This window comes from Pollicipes pollicipes, unplaced genomic scaffold (genome assembly GCF_011947565.3).
Source record: "Pollicipes pollicipes isolate AB1234 unplaced genomic scaffold, Ppol_2.1 Scaffold_6052;HRSCAF=7182_pilon_pilon_pilon, whole genome shotgun sequence".
Taxonomy (NCBI): domain Eukaryota; kingdom Metazoa; phylum Arthropoda; class Thecostraca; order Pollicipedomorpha; family Pollicipedidae; genus Pollicipes; species Pollicipes pollicipes.
In genome coordinates this window covers 203,295-220,650 of record NW_023596805.1, presented here as the reverse complement: position 1 = coordinate 220,650, position 17,356 = coordinate 203,295, and the positions used below count along the sequence as shown (strand labels likewise).

Sequence of the window (17,356 nt, the reverse complement as noted above, 5' to 3'; positions counted from 1 at the left end):
TCTGCCGGACGCTGTCAAACTGAAGGCCTCTTTCCCGTCCGGGCAGAAACAGACAAAAGTATACACCCAATGACGGCATGTCAGCCCAATTATGCGGGACAGTCTGCGATCTGATAGTATAAGAGCGAGTCATGTGGCTCTCACAAGAGCCATTGCAGCACCCCGACGGATGGAGGTGGTGACACGCCAGCCTATTTCTTGGCAGCCGTCTTTTTGGCATCCTTCTTGGCCGGCGACTTTTTTTACTTGGGCGCCTTGGGCTTTTTGGCTGGCGGCTTGGCCTTCTTGGCCTTGGCCGGTGACTTGGTGGCATTCTTTTTATCAGCCGGTTTTTGGCCTTAGCCGGGCCGGCGGCCTTCTTTTTGGGCGACTTGGACGACTTCTTGGCGGGCTTGTCCTTGGTGGCGGCGGACAGCTTGAACGAGCCGCTGGCACCCTTGCCCTCGGTCTGCACAAGCGCACCGCTGGTCACGCCGGACTTAAGAACGCGCTTGATGAAAGGTGCCAGGTTCTCGGCGTCCACCTTGTGGTTGGCGGCGATGTATTGTTTGATGGCGATCAGCGACGACCCGCCGCGTTCCTTGAGGCCCTTGATGGCGCCCCGCACCATCTCGCTGGTAGGCGGATGAGCGCGTTTGGCCCGAGGCACCTTGGCCTTGGCCGCCCTGGCGGCGGGGCGGCGGCTGGCGCGGCGGACGTCTCAGTCATGGCGGAATACAGAATGCCGGCTGCACGCGCAGAGTGCTGGGCACACGCCAGGCACTGCACCGTACCGCGCGACCGTCTGGCCGTGACGTCACGGCGCCCCGTGAGCGCGCCAGAAATATGGCTAGTGCTCATCTGCGAACGCGCGCCGACAGCCTCTGGCTTGGGCAATCACAGCACGCACCATGGCGCTGGGTGGCGGCGACAATTTACTCTCGGCCGGTGTCCGAACCGGCCGCTGGAAGCACTCGGCGCGCGTCCGTGCGCGACGTCCGGTCGACGCCGTCGAGCGGTCGCCGGCTGGCCTCGTGCCGCCGTGCCCTTTCGCAGAGCCGTGCCGCACGTGCAGCCGTGAAACGGTCCACACCCAGCGCCGGCAGATGCCGGACACAATCATACTACGACCGGCGAGCCGTTCACCGACGGCCTGCGCAGCACCAAGCAGTGTGTGACCCAAGCGCAAGACAACGACTCGCTTCCAGCCGTCTGGCGCCCACCACGCACAAGCCGCATAGTGCTCAGCGTTCGTTGAGTGCCAACGTAGCGTTGTGTCTGTTCACCTGCCGGCCTGTTGCGTCGCCGCTGTGATTTGACGCGTGATCTTTGCACGCAGAGCAGTCAGATCGACGGCGTGTTCGCCGTGCATGTTGTCATATTGTCCATGGCTGAGATGACGTCTCAGCGTTGAGCACGCGTTGATACGCCATTCCGCTTGATGACCAACAATCGGGGGGAGGCTGAACTTGTCACGCCATTGGCCACTCGACTTTCGGCTGCTGCTGTCGCCTTCTGAAAAGGCAGCGCTTTTTTTTTGTTCCGCGCCAACGCAGTCTGGGCGTGTTCGCAGCGCACACTGAGTGTGCTGTTCTACGCGACGTCGCGTTGAACCTCTGCCGGACGCGCAGACTTTTTTAAGCATGTTCAGTCATCAAAAGGTGCCCACCAGCAATGAAACCGTGCTCCCATTCTAACGGGCACTCATGGTACCTGCAAGCGAGAATATCACGTGCCGATGTGTGCGCAAAAATCGTCACCACAGTCACAAACATGTCCCATTCGCGGTGCGCTGTGAGCACACGCTCAACTTCGTTCACATTGTGCATTATCCAATCAGCAGATGCGCTGATCTGACCACTTGACAATCACAAGTGCCTGTTAACGAGGACGAATCTCTCCACTCGTCCGTTTCGCACTCGGGCCGCCCTCGGCGGGCGGCCATCTCTGCTCGGGCACCGATTGGTAAAAGCCCCTCACCCGCCCACCCGAGGCGGAGAGCCGGACCACCGCCGCCGGCCGTCGCCGCCGCAGCGGCTGGACATCCGAAGCGCCCACACGTTTGTCCACCTCTTATAGAAAGTGCCCACACGTTTGTCCACCTCTTATAGAAAGTGCCCACACACCTGTCCACCTCTTATAGAAAGCTCGCAGCCGCATGCCTGCAGCGCACGTATACATTTTTTTTCGTACATGTGTTTCCTAGCAAGCGCTGTCAGCGCTGTTAGAAATAGTGCTGCCTGAATTGGCCCAGCTATTGATGTTCTGGCAGAAATGTTTTACCTTACGAAATATCAGGGACGACGAGAAGTAGATCGAAAATATCATTTTGCAAACACATTTACATTTTCTGTAGCCCAGCAAATAGCTTTCAAGAACAACGAGACGCGGTGCTTTGGAGCAGGAAAGCTCAGAGGCCACTGAAACCCACATTGTCGAGCAAAGATTGGGTGCAAATGATGAAAACGTAGTCGGTGTATCGTTTGCATGTCTAGTTTGGTTTAGTGCTCGCTTCTCGTTTGTAAGTCACTTAGTTTGCTGTGATCTTGAGGTCGAATTTAGTGTTAGTCAATTCCATGCTATTTTCGTATTAATTTTGTATTGCTAATTTTAGTCTCGGTTCTGTCGGTTTTCAATCTGTTTAGTTCTAGGTCTAGTCTGCCTATTTCCGAGATTTCGTTGTTTTCCCATCAGCATCCACGAGGAGTGCAGGTCGAGTCTTGATCAGCCGCGAGTCTGGTTGGAGTTGAGGCGCAGTGCTGGCGATGGGCGGTCGTGGACAAAGTACACCTGAAACCTCGGTGCCTTCGACGTGGCGGCCGTTTACAGAAATGCAGCGAAACATTCCCGACTATTATACACGCGGTCCAGGGGCTTAAGATCGCATTTCTTCGTGTGTCTGGACTTCTCGGGCCGCGGACAAATCGCAGCTGAGCTCGCCAGCTTATGTCCCGCTCCCTTCTCCTTCTCGCACGTTTAACCTTACTCTGCCGTAAAGACATGGATAGTAAACGAATAGCAGGTCACGCTAATGAAAATTCCGCGGAACGCAGGCCTTTTTGAAGCATCTTAAAAGATGCAATATCTTCAAACTCATTCCCAATTTCTGATTCGCTTTTGCCACACAGTGCTCGGACACCAAAGGAATACATAAAGGCATGGGAGTCTAAATGTAACGCAAACAAACAAACTAAACGCAAACTTACCTCTGTGAGCATGATCATGCTGCAAGGCTTGCCACAGGCAGGAATGATAAGTCAATACCAGCACAAACAATACCAAAGAATGACCCACACAAAAAGCGGATATCCCCAACGCCCCGTAGTAATGTTGTGATGCCGAAGTCGAACCAAGGTTATAGAAAAGCGTTTATCAATATGTCGCCCGTGTGCGGGAAATGCCGTGAAATACGACGAGCCAACCGAAATCTGCCAGCACTATTGCTCACTAGGCGTTGGGATACACTAGGCGTTGGGAGTTACGAACATTAGGGGTTGTGATACATTAGGGGTTATGATATATTAGAGGTTATGAACATTAGGCCTTGTGATACATTAGGTGTTTCGAACACTAGGCGTTGGGATACATTAGGGGTTACGAACGTTAGGTGCTGCGATAATCCCCCGCCTACCGCTGTGGCCGGAGCCGGGACAGCAAAGGCAGACGGGACAGCCCAGACAGCCGACAAAGACGGGACAGCAGAGGCAGACGGGACAGCCCAGACAGCCGACAAAGACGGGACAGCCCAGACAATCGTGGTAGACGATCCAGCATGGAAAGACCGGACGCCAGCCACAGACGAGGCGACTACTTCAGGCGAGACGACAGCTACAGGCGAGACGACAGCTACAGGCGAGACGACAACTACAGGCGAGACGACGGCTACAGACGAGACGACCGGTCGCATAGCCGCGAGAGGCGATGCGGCCACTGTGCCAGACCATGGCACCCCAAGGAGCAGCTGACCTTGCCCAGCCAGAAACACGACGTGTAGTGCCTGTGGCATCAAAGAACACTACACATCAGTCTGCAAGCGGGCCAGACGGAGCAACACATGGTCAGACTACGGAGAACGACAGACGTCCGACGACCTCCATGTGAACGACGTGCGCGTTCAAGGCGTGACCGCGAAGAAGACGCCGCAAGTGTCTCTCCTGGTCAGCCATCAGAGAGGTGAAGGATCACCCCTGTGGACGCCAGACACTGGTGCCGAAGTCTCCGTCATCGGCACCAAAGAAGCCGAGCGGATCGGCATCGACTCCTCGCAGCTGACACAACCGGCCGACAGTCCCCTGGCCGCTGGAGGACATCAGCTGGAGTGTACCGGCACGTTCCAATGCAAGTTGACCATGGGATGACGCCAGACGTTGACCACCGCGATAGTTGTGACAGGCCTGGACGCAGCCCTCCTGTCATGGCATGACTCCATCGCCGTTGGCATAATCTCGCCTGACTTCCCGAGACAGATCTACGGGGTCACAGGAACAGCGACGCAACAGACTGCTGCTGAAGAGACGACGTCTACACCGTGACGACTCAGGACGGTCAACCGACATAAGTCAGCGTGTCCCTTCCAAGATGGGAACCAGACAACGGGGACCCGACGCCAGCCCAGAAGGACCAGCACCTGGACACGCTGAAGAAGGCGTTCCCGATAGTGCTCAGCACCCAGCCACCGTTGAGGGAGATGTCAGGTGGTCCAATGCGGACCGATCTACGGCCAGACGCTCGTCCGTACGCTGTGAAAGCCGCCAGACACATCCCGCATGCATGGCGAGACGACATCAAGCATTAGCTGGACGATCTGATCGCGCAAGACGTCAACACGCCCGTGGCACAACCGACAGTCGTGGTCATCGGGAAAATGAGGGATTACCTGGTAAAGTTCCCCAGCGATCGCACCATATGGCGGAACCGGCGACCCATTCGTATGTACCGGCCCGTTTACGCCACGCAGGGCGATCCGGCCCCCGAACGCAGTGACGTCGCACCAAGACCAGCTCCAAAGAAGGTGCGATTTGCGGACCAGCCCAGGACGTTGGCGCCGCGTCGAGGCAACCGTCAGTGGAGGGCCCGGAGAGGCTAGAGGTCGACCCGAAGGTCAGGACCTTCCGATCGACCCGGGGGAGGTGTGGTGTTCGTGCTCGGGTTTAGTGACGTCACGTGTGGGCAGCCCATCCCGCCGTTCCATATGCCGATTACAGCACCCTTGTCTGTGAGTGTGGATGCGCGAAGTCGGCACGGGGTGCACGTGTCCAGAGATGAATACATCGTTTGATTGGTTCGATCGTGTGTGCCAATGAACCAAGGACTTGACAGTGATGACGGTGGTCGCGACTGCGGGTAAGAAGTTTAATGCTGTTACAAAGTGTTGATAACGTTATTCGGACTCAGAAGTAATTAAGATTGATGTATTTATCATGTCATGATGGTGGTACAGAGGCGATGCCCAGCCCTATTATCAGACTACCTGGCCCTGAGGCTTCACTAGAGTATTTTTTTAAAATTTGCTCCAAAGGTGGAACATTTGCTTTGGCGGCAGTCGCGCCCGATCAGCGTTCAGTTGACGTGTCAAACTGACAGCGGTGTGTCAGGTGCGGCGTTTCAAACTAACAGCTGTGTGTCAGGTGCGGCGTGTCAAACTTGCAGCTGTGGGTCAGGTGCGCCGTGCCAAATTAATAGCTGTGTCAGGTGCGGTGTGTCAAATTCACAGCTGCGTGTCAGGTGCGGCGTGACAAGCTACACGCTCTATTCTAGGTACATCGTGGCAAGCGTAACACTGTAATTTGCTTTTTTTTTGCACAATGCTTTAAACAGCACGATGGCAAAGAAAGACAAAGTTGATGCAAGAACTACAAGGCTTAAATCAGGGTACCTCTCCGAAAAGGAGAAACAAGACTGAAGACAGTCGTCAGGCATGGGTCTCTTTTAAGAGCTTCCGCCACACCGCCGCCGCCGCCGCTGCCGCCGCCAACGCCTCACGTCGTAGTGCTGAGCTTCAATGATACAGTCCTGGAAGCACGCCGGGAGCACCCGCCCGTCCTCGTTGTTGATGTGTGTTCCGCACCATGGAATCGGTGTGCGAAAACTGATTGAAACGGGGATCCAATATTTGCGAGGCATGCTGGAAAAAGTGCGTCTAACGTGTCGAAAATTGGAGGAAAGAGGATGAAATGATGAAAAAGATAAGGCAGTAGTAAACTCGTCGGTCAGTATTTTGGTATGACAGGCGTTTCCTGACGTTGATGCGATATTTCCCCACGTGTGTGCTATAGTTCAGACCTGTAGATGGAATAACCAGCATGCATTGGTGTATTTGGCGCCAGTGTGAGTGCGTCAGCCTTATGGTTTTTGCATTGGCTGTTATAAAGTTTTTTTGTGGCTGAACGTCAGGAGTATCGCTTCAGAGGCATTAACCTAAATGGCCGACTGTCTTCCATTCATTATATAAATTCATTATATGAATTCAATTTATACATTTATTACATCAATTCGTGATATGAATGGAAGACAATCGCCCATTATTCCAGGCGCTTGCCATTATAGCGTCTGGGTCACGTTATCAATAATTTTTTAAATTCATCTCCCGGCCGTGGCTCAGTAGCGCCGTTCCCAGACTCCTCACGCGCCGCACCCGCCGCGCCGCACGCGCCAATCCGCACGCGCCGCACCCGCCGCGCCGCACGCGCCAATCCGCACGCGCCGCACCCGCCGCGCCGCACGCGCCAATCCGCACGCGCCGCACCCGCCGCTCCGCACGCGCCAATCCGCACGCGCCGCACCCGGCTCCCAGGACACCCAGCCTCAGCGCATGCGCACTGGACAGGCAGCTACGCCCCTGCCGAGCCCTGTAGGGTCCCAGTTAGGGATGTAGTTTCCTGTTCAGTTATCTGTTCAGGGGTTATCATTCCTTTTCAGGTATCCAGTAAGGGATTGGGGCTTATCCCAGTTTTGCCAAAATCGGGCAAAATCCGGGTAAAAACAGTATGGGCGTGACTTGGAGGCAGATTTAGCCAATTGTCACTGCTCAGCCTAACCCTAACTTATAGTACGACACTACGCCGTGTGCAGCATGTATACTAGTGCGCCACTACGCCGTGTGCAGCATATATACTAGTGCGACACTACGCCGTATGCACCGTGCATACTAGTGCGACAATACGCCGTGTGCACTGTGCATACTAGTGCGACACTAGCACACAGCAGTTTGTGTGCGCTGCAGTCATCTGAGACGTGACCAACTACAACTTCGAGGAAGCAGGTCGCCAACAAAGAACTGCCTTCTGAACACGCGGGCGGGTGAGGGGGCACAGAGTGCTTGCCATAACAACAGTGAGGAGTGGCGAGGAGGTGCGATGCTGGACTTGGAGACAGACTGGAAGGGGCGTGTTAAGGGAAGGACCCTGCGTGCCGACAGAAGCGCCATCCGAAACCAACATCTGCGCTATCACACTGTTCTTATCTGTATATATGTATATATAGTATAATATATAGGTAATATATAGAATGCATCATACATTTTGGTTGTGTGCACATGATACATAATATGCATATATATATATATATATATATATATATATATATATATATATATATTAGCATACACTACCTGACGATCGTTGACAATGGACAAAATGGGCACCACTGCACTAGACTGAAAAAGGTACAACGTGTCAGTGGCGTTGGTTTTAAAACCGGTTTTGCGGACACTACATTGTGGTCTGAACAAACAGCTCGAGTCCATGACAGTTATGCATGAGTGTCGCCCGGCCTCTGGCAAACAGCAGCCTCCGAAACATGTCTCTTCTAAGCAAAAGCTGGTAGTAGATCTTTATAATGCCCATTTTTTCAAGTGCATCGATCTCTTGATATAAAACGGCCACTCCTGGCCAAGCACGCAGTCATCCAATTAATTTGCAGCCGTGCGCTTTGTAATCACGAGCGTAAATCAGCATCCTTGAATAAGTCATGCTCCTAATCGTCGCTAAAAACGCGCATTTCATTTCGACGATGGGGCATATTTTTGCGGGAACTCACGGGAGCCTGGTATTATTAGCTAGGTCTTGGCATTGCCGACAATCTGCCATATGGCGTTCGCATATGTAATCACTTTACGTGTTCCAAGTGGCACAATGGTTCGACCAAGAAGACAGCTCCGCTGATGGTATCGAAGCATGCGCCTTGATGGTAGCCGGTAGTCATGCATTCATTCCACGACGCTGATGGGAAAAAGCGCAATGAAACAAGGGATATAGCTGCATTGCACTGAAGAATAAGAAAGTGCATCACTAAATGCGCCATGTTGCGCTGTATCGATAGTGAGACGACAAAGGGCATCTGATAAGAGTAGAAGCCTCGCCATGCAATGCGTGTTTTTTAAATTAGGAACATCCACGTCAACCCCCGCAAGGGCCGTGGCAGCAGCCAACTGCACTCCTTAGCTTCCAGCACTGTAACGGCCACCGGCAAGTGACCGGTAGCCCATAAGATGCTAGAGTGACGTCACCCGTTAGTGCACCCCAGGGAGCACCATGGGAGCTGCAGCGTGCACCTCAGTGAGCACCATCGAGGCTCCAGCGTGCACCCAAGGGAGCACCATCGAGGCTCCCGCGTGCACCCCAGGGAGCACCATCGAGGCTCCCACGTGTACCTTAGGGAGCACCGCCGTGCCTCCAGCGTGCACCCCAGGGAGCACCATCGTGGCTCCAGTGTGTACTTCAGGAAAAACCATCGTGGCTCCAGCGTGCACCCCAGGGAGCACCATCGTGGCTCCAGCGTGCACCTCGGGGAGCACCACCGGGGTTACATCGCGTAAACCGGCCAACCGTATCAATGACCGCTCTCGCGCCGCTCCAAAGGAAACATCACCACACGCGTGCGCATATATTTCGGCGGTGGTGAGCGACACGCCCGTGGATGTCAGGCCGTCTGTAGCGAAAAGCGGGGATCACCGAAAGTGGGACGAGAGAGAGGGCACGCTGTCGGCGGTTAACCAAGCCGTCACTTCTCATGCAAACCTCGCCACAGTAACCTTGCTCTGCCTGCGAGCCGTTTTGCCCCAGGCAGTCCCGCTGTGTGGCTGCACTATTTTCCAGCAATTGTTCTACATGACCGATCAACAGCGACCGCTACGCTTCTTCCTGTTTCGGGCTGCGGTGTTCATATCGCCCAAAGGAAGAGGGCGCCGGAGCAGTTAAGGCTGGCTGCGGCACCGCCAGGCAACGGTCGCGACGACAGCCACAGGACTGATCACCTGACCAATCGCCGGGAAATGCGGGACAGTATGTCGGGAAAGTCGGGACAGTATTCCGGGACAGTGTGCCGGGACAATCGGGGCAGTCGGGACAGCATGCCGGGACAGTCGGGAAAGATCACGGGACAGTATGTCGGAACAGTCGTGACAGAATACCGGGACAGTCGTGACAGAATGCCGGGACAGTCGTGACAGAATGCCGGGACGGTCGTGACAGAATGCCGGGACAGTCGTGACAGAATGCCGGGACAGTCGGGACAGTATGCCGGGACAGTCGTGACAGAATGCCGGGACAGTCGTGACAGAATGCCGGGACAGTCGGGTCAGTATGACGGGACAGTATACCTGGACAGTACGCTAGGACAGTCAAGACAGTATGGCGGGACAGTCAGGACAGTCGGGACAGCATGCCGGGACAGTCGGGACAGTCGGGACGGTCGGGACAGTATGCCGAGACAGTTGGGTCAGCATGACGGGACAGTATGCCTGGACAGCACGCTGGGACAGTCAAGACAGTATGGCGGGACAGTCAGGACAGTCGGGACAGCATGCTGGGATGCGGACCCTTACGAGAAGCAGTCACTGTCACCGACCAAGCACAAATGTACTCCCGCAGTGAGGAAACGACGCAGCTGGGGGTGTGGCAGCCTAGACTTGTGCAGATGGTGCAGTCGCTACTCTGACACGTGGGCGATGCAGTCACCATCCCGATACATGGACGATGCAGTCACCACTCCTATACATGAGCAGTGCAGTCACCACTCTGACACGTAGGCGGTGCAGTCACCACTCTGACACGTGGCTGGTGAAATGGCCACTCCGACTTTTGGGCGAATGTGCTGCCCCTTCGCCACTCCGGCATCCCGCAAGTGGCCGCAGTCCGTACGGCCGGTAAAATCCCGAAGCGAAGTGGCACGTGCATTTAAACGCTGCGACTTTGTGCGGATGCGGAGTATGGTTTCTTCCTGAAACATGCATAGATTGCACGGCGTGCTTGCCATGGACGATAATCCACGCGTGCTATTGCTTCGAGCCTGGTGTTTCCAAATGCGAGCCGAAAGTGACAATCTATCAACCATTACGGCTACGCACGACTTTCTTCCAGCCCCGAATTGACAGCAATAGGCTAATAGGCAAATAGGCGATGACCCCCCCCCCCCCCGTCTATTTGGAAGGATGGGCTGGAAGAGGGTGTAACGTGATTTTGCCGAGCTTCTCTGTATGCAGCACGTGCAGGTTCGTGTGCCATTGTCTCAAAAACAGGCTGAGGATGGGCTGTCCCCGACCCCACCTTCGTCATCTGCAGTGTGTTGGCTCTTATGTTCCACTTGTCCAGCGCTTTGACCAGTGATTCTTTGAATGACCGGGTTCGGGCTATTTCGATACTTTGCCCTTCTACTGGTGGGCACTTCTGTCTTAAATCGTGTCCACTGTTGTAGATTGCCATTGGCTGGGACTACAGCTCAGACAGTGTCCACTGTCGTTAATGGTCACTAGTCGTCACCCTGTGTCAGTGGTCTACTGCCCCAATGCCGCTGCAACGCTGCTGCAGTGCTGCTGCAATGCTGCTGCAACGCTGCTGCAGTGCTGCTGCAATGTTGCTCTCGCCACCATTATGCGAACTGCAAATCATTCTCTTATATAGTAACCTGCCCACCTAAGCGCATTCTCGAAGTAGGGAGCGTTCTGCGTGTTGATGAGTGTCATGAAGTACTGCTCGGTCTGCCTGGCTTTCATAGACAGCAGTGCAGTATCGCCAGCAGGCGGGATCCAGGGCAGGCTGACCGAGGGATTGTCTCTGATGAAGTTGCCGATGTCCTCCTCAAAGACAAGGTCAGCTCCGATGGTATACACCTCGCTGGTGAGCGTCTGAGATGTGGGCAAAGAGCCGATGAATCCCTGCCAGGGGTTCGACGACGCTACACCAACAACGGCGACCCTGAAGCGTGGACTGGCTCCAGACAAGCGCAGGACGTCAGCTCTTCGCAGAATCGAGTAGGCTCCGTTCGGGGTGTCGATATTCCGTTCAAAAATGTTCTCCCGGTTCCATCCCGAACTTCTGCAAGTCACAAAAAGATGTGGGATTGCGGTAGCCATGGCCACATGGGATAACAAAAGGAGCACTCCATGTCACTAAGACGCTCAAGCTCCGATAAAATCAAGGAATATTGATACAAAAGTGATCCATATTGCGCCCAACACTTTGTGCCTACTACCATGCATTTTAAAGGAAGTGTTGCTCATTTCTGTGGGTTTTTGAACTGCTATCTTGCATAGCCATCTTGAATAGCCATCTTGGAGACATTTTGGTGCAGTTCACAACCCTGCCCTTCATAATGCCAAGTCTTCCTAGCTTCTGAGCTACACGCTTGCCAAAATGGGAACATTATCTCCCGAAGAGGATTTGAAAGTCATGTTGGCATTCATGATGTCATGATAATGTTATCCAATCCCTGCCATTCTGGGAGCCATGCGGCGATCAATACCAAGACAAATATAACTATTGAAGCATTCGTATCTGGCGTTCGTGAGCACGCTTTCCAGATACAACGGCGGCCAACTGGCTCTCAATCAATTTTGTGCGAAGCGTGAAGACGTAATTAAACCGTGACGCATTGAGAACCATATCTACTTTGCAGGGAATTATACTGTCTAGAGCAATCTTTTCGACTTCAAACGTATACTAGCAGTCATAAGTGAATTTGTTTCACCATAGCTGATACTTGCTTTAATATCTTCAAATGTGAAACATTGCCTTTTAAACCAACTGCCTGTGTCGTCACGTACTTCATGCCCTGCATACATCAGGCGTCTTACTGGCAGAACTGCACTCTGGGCTCATGACGTCACGGCAGGGTATCTGCCAAACTCGACATGATGCGAGTACTATTCACTAAAAATAGCGGGACGCCTTCCCACTGCTCTCGGCGGCGTCTTGGCCAACACGGTACGGCCGTTGTGTTCAAACACAACAGAACACGAATGCTGGATGCTTGGAAGTGTTTACAAACCCCAACTTGAAGTTGCCGATCTTGGTCCAGCCGGTGATGTCGCTGATGGATCTGCAGAAGAACGTCATCAGCGCCCCGTCGATGGAGCCGTAGAAGGTGCCGTAGGAGGGTGCGCCGAGCGTGTCCACCAGGTCACGGCAGGTTACTGTGTGGTCAGTGGTGCAGACGCGCCCGAAGCATTGGTCGCCGGCCTGCTGGCAGTCGGAGTCGGTCCGGCAGAACTGCTGGTGGCCGGAGCGGCCCGGCATCACGTACAGCTCGACCGCGTCGTTCACTGTCAGCTGGTCGAAGCCGGGCACGGACCGGTATAACCGGCACACCATGTCTTCGGGAGAGTAGCTGAGACTGGCGCAGTCGCTGTGCTGGTGACAAAGGCCGCAGCAGGCGCAGCTGCTGGCTACGGACCGTATCTCGGGCACCACCAGCTGGGTGTCATCCATCGTGCCCCCCTGCAGCACAGTGTGCATGCAGGCCTCTGTCGCGCATCGCAGCAGCAGCAGTGACAGCAGCAGGCGTGGCAGCAGCGGTGTCAGCAGGACCAGCGACTTGCGCACAGTTGGTGGAGCGAACATGACGAGCCTGGCTGCCGGCAAAGCGATATAAAACTTTCCCACTTGGAATTTCTTAATCACAAATATGCATCTTAGTACCTAGAATTTGTTCACGACAAATCCCGATATTTGCCTTTTATCGGGTTGGTATTTCCGCGAAACATGATGCAATGGGAAAATCATGTGTCATTTTCAAGTTCACCATGTATGCCACGCATGGCCTTTCATGCAAAACAGTCCATGGCATGCTGTAATCTAAAGAGAAGGCTGTCATGGCTTAACAACTGTGTCAGGCCCAGCTTGATGCAATGATCTAACTACACATTGAGAGGTAAAAAATCACAGCAGAAGAGAAAAGGCATCCCAAAAAGCCCCAACTTCGGGTCCCATTAACCCAGGGAACTTATTCATTTCTCGCTAGTTAGCACATCCCAAGCAAACACCCCCCATTTTGCGAAACATCACCCCTGGATTTGCATGTCACCAAATAAACAACAGGTCACAGTGATCACAAATCACATCCAAACGCACAGTGGTTCCCAGACGCATTTGGTGACTGCAACTACACAGGACATGCTGAAGCAGCGAACACCACCCAATGCTGGGTCGAATTGGGAGCATGATTCGGCATTGAAACTCCCAAAACATGGCTGTGAAATCCACAACAGCACACCAATGCAGTTTTTTGCCGCTCAGTCCTTATGTGCAACTTATGCAACTTTTAAAAGCAATGCGTTTTGCTGTATACGCAAACTGCTTTGTTATCTCGCCAGGAGGGAAGCCCAGAAAAGCGTTGGTTACCGACCCATCCCAGCAAAGCTTCAAAGCAAACAAATGGAGGGGCGAAGTCAGCTCACCAAAGCTGGCAAAGGCTGGTTAAAGGGAGCGTTTTACATTTGTACAGGGTTTTAAACTGAAATGTCCACCTTGACGACCTTTGGGTGCAGTTCACAGTTCTGCCCTTATTTTGTGTTTCGTATTTATGTCGGAATTTCGAGTTTATTTCGTATTTTTAATTATATCAGCACAACTTTGTGCTTTTTGCATTTTCGAGCATTTCGGGGATAGTATTTCCAGGTAACCTTGACACTCATGTCGGCATAATAACGTCGTTCAAATTGTCATTCTATCAGCCATATGGCGATCAAGGCCAATCAAAATATAATCGTTGAGTCGTTCACATCTTACGTGCGAGAGTACGACTTCCAGACATAACGGCCCTCAAATGGCTCTCAATCACTATTATGCAAAATACCATGGCGTAATGAAACAAGGACGTATCGAGGAGCATATCTACTAAATAGAGAAACTGCGTTGTTGGGAGTAGCCTTTTCTACCTTAAAGGATACAAATAGTTAAACGTGAGCTTGTTTTTTCATATCTGATGCTTGCTTCAGCATCTTCAAATGTGAAACATTTCCTTTGACCAATGTGCGGTTAAAATTTTGGCAAACCAGGTTGCGCAGTGACAGTCTGAACCGCAAAGTTCATTTCTTAGTTAACACTTACCCGAGTCGTGAGCTTAGCTTGAACCACGCGTGTAAAAAACTAGTTAAGGAGTATGCGAATCAGACTTAGCACTAAGCACTGCCGGTCGCTGTAGCGCGGCCCGCCGGAATGCTACGCAGTAATGACTTGCACTGTCTGTATTGATTACAAAGCGATGTTTTGTAGGCGTGGTCACCATGTGTTTCTTTCACGTGCATAACCGCACGATAAAGGAGATAAACAAACAAAGAAGTTATTGCGTATGTCATGAGACTGAAATCCGAGCACCTCCAAAAGAAGAAACGGACAAAAGACAGCCGCTGACATGAAGCGATCTAAGGGAGCATCCCACCTTTTGCAGCTTGCACGCATGGCTAGACTACACGGGTACGGTTTGATCGGCCGTACCGATTGTCTCGAGATTTCTTCTGAAAATGTCAGAAATTTGATTTGAAGTAGCCGCTTCAACAAAAGGAGGTGCAATGCACTCCCTTTTCACCTTTGTGAAGCTAAACATTCCATTTGTTAGGTTTTTCCAACATGTTTATATGTGATATTCTCAATATAACTACTAACGAAAGTCCTTGCGTAATAAATGGCAGGAAAGCCTGAAAATCCTTGATTTAGAGAAAAAGATGTTCAAATAAGAGGCGGTTTTAACGCCAATTCAACGAGACGTCACACATTGGCTGTGATTTCTTCCCTACGGCGTTTAGCATAGTGACTGTTCGAATGGTACTTTGGCTTTGGGAATCATTGTTTACATGTATGCTTGTTGCGTCCAAGATTGCGTTTATAAAGCAGGTGTACACTAGCGACAAATCTGCTGATTGTGGGACGAGCATGCTTTACTAAGGCACTGCTCACTAAATGCGTACGTCGCTCGTTGCAATAGTTACAAGTGTCCATGTTTACTGAAAAATTTCATACCTAGTCAAGGTAGGTAAAATTCAAGGTGTGTACAAAACAGGCAATCAAGGTATCAATACGCGAAGGTAACAGGTGTCCACAACTGCGATCATGATCGGTACAAGTATCATGCAGTTTGAATGAAGATGTTTTGTTCCACTGTAGGTTTCCCTTATGTTACTTAACTCACTTCTTCCTCTCACCATTATAGCCACATCATTAACCCACTCTTGCACTCATCGTGAGCACTAAATGGTTTACTGAATTGAGAAAATATGTTTTTTGTTGCTATGATCAACTTGACTTTGCCAGTACACAATGCATGGCGCATTGCGTACAAAACTGTGCTTAACGAATATCTGCAACTATCTGCGACGGCTATCTGCAGTTGATCCACATGTTTACAGAGTGGAATTGGTGTAAACGTTTGCCACGATGTAGCAAAGTTTCATTCAACATGCGATGACTGGTTTCCGCAAAATATTGCGTAATAGTTACAAAGTGTCACCTGCAAGTCGCGTTGAAATTGTTTGCCTAAGACCACAGGCAGAAGTTACCATCCAACTTCAACATCAACCAGTGAAGACCTGCAAGCGGTAAATAAACAGAAGCTTTGTTTTTTATGCTGTTGTGTTACTGGAGTTCATAAATTGTTCATAGGCATTTCTCCCCTGCGTAGTTGTTGAACTCTGGAGGTGGAAACCTGGAGAGCCTCAGCAGAGCTCATTAATGATAGCAAGCATTTTGCAACACCAGATAATTGGCTGTACTTCTGCCATGGCTTGCATGGCTTGTACCAAAAATTGTGCACAATAAAAATTAGTGCTATTTAGCCACAAGTGTGGGGGCGTACAACATAATATACTGGCGAAGAAATATTGACAAAATAGGCAAAATGGGTAAGTGAACCCAATTGAGAAAACAATTTTGGCGTGTGATAGTGGGAGGAGCACGGCAAAATGATGTTTGCTGGTGTTGCAGAACGTTCGTTATTATTGACAAGTCTTGCTGAACCTCTCCACGCTTCCACCTGCAGAGTTAAAAAACAGGGCAGAAATGTCATTAAGCAATGTATTGCCTCCAGTAACACAAAGGGATAAAAACAATGAGGCTGTTCATTTACCGCCTGCAGGTCCTCACTAACTGTTGTTGACGTTGGATGGCAACCTCTGACTGCGGTCTTTGACGAGCAATTTCAACGTGAGTTACAGGCGACGTTTTGTAACTATTGCACAGTGTTTTTGCGGAAATCAGCCGTCGCATATTGAGCGGAACTTTGCTAACATCGTCACAAACATTTACACAATTTCCAGTCTACAAACATGTGGATCAAGTGCAGATAATCATCCAGACAATTTTTATGCACAGATTCTTATGCGACACGCCATGCTGACATTGTGCACTAGCAAAGCCAAGTGAACGATAGCAGTAAAACCTATTTGCTCAGTTCAGTAAGCCGCTTTAGACTCATTATGAGTGCAAGAAGGAGTTAATGATGTGGTGATAACGGCGAGAGGGGGTACTGAGTAAGGTAATGTGAGGCAGAGCTGACGTGGAGCCAAACATCTTCATTCAAACTGCATGATACTTCTATCAACCATGATCGCAGTAGCGGACACCTGCTACCTTCACGTCTTGATACCTTGATTACACACCTTGTGCATACCTTGATTGATACATTCCTTGTGCATACCCTGATTATTGCATACCTTGCACATACTTTGATAGGGTACCAAAGTTTTTAGTAAACATGGACGCTTGTAATTATCTCAGCGAGCGACGCACGCATTTGGCGAGCAGTGCCTTAATGAAACAAACGCGTCCCACAATCAGCAGATTTGTCGCTAGTGCATACCTACTTTATAAACGCCATCTTGGACGAAACAAGCATTCATGTAAACAATGCTTCCCGCAGCCACTGTACCATTCGAAAGGGCACTATGCTAAACGCCGTAATGAAGAAATCACAGCCACTGTGCAACGATTCGTCGAATGCGAGTGGAGACCGCCTATAAGTTGATTTTTCTACATTAAGGATTTTCAGGCTCGCATGCCATTTATTGCGCAAGGGCTTTGGTTAAGTGGATAACTGAGGATATCACACAATACATACGTTGGAAGAAGCCAAACAAATATTAATTTTTGATTTCATTAAGGTGAAAAGG

At 51.4% G+C, this 17,356-nt stretch overlaps 1 pseudogene; it reads right to left on the bottom strand.

Moving 5' to 3' along the window:
- Positions 1-242: 242 nt before the first annotated feature.
- Positions 243-12,815, bottom strand: LOC119104667 (uncharacterized; annotated as a pseudogene).
- Positions 12,816-17,356: the final 4,541 nt, after the last annotated feature.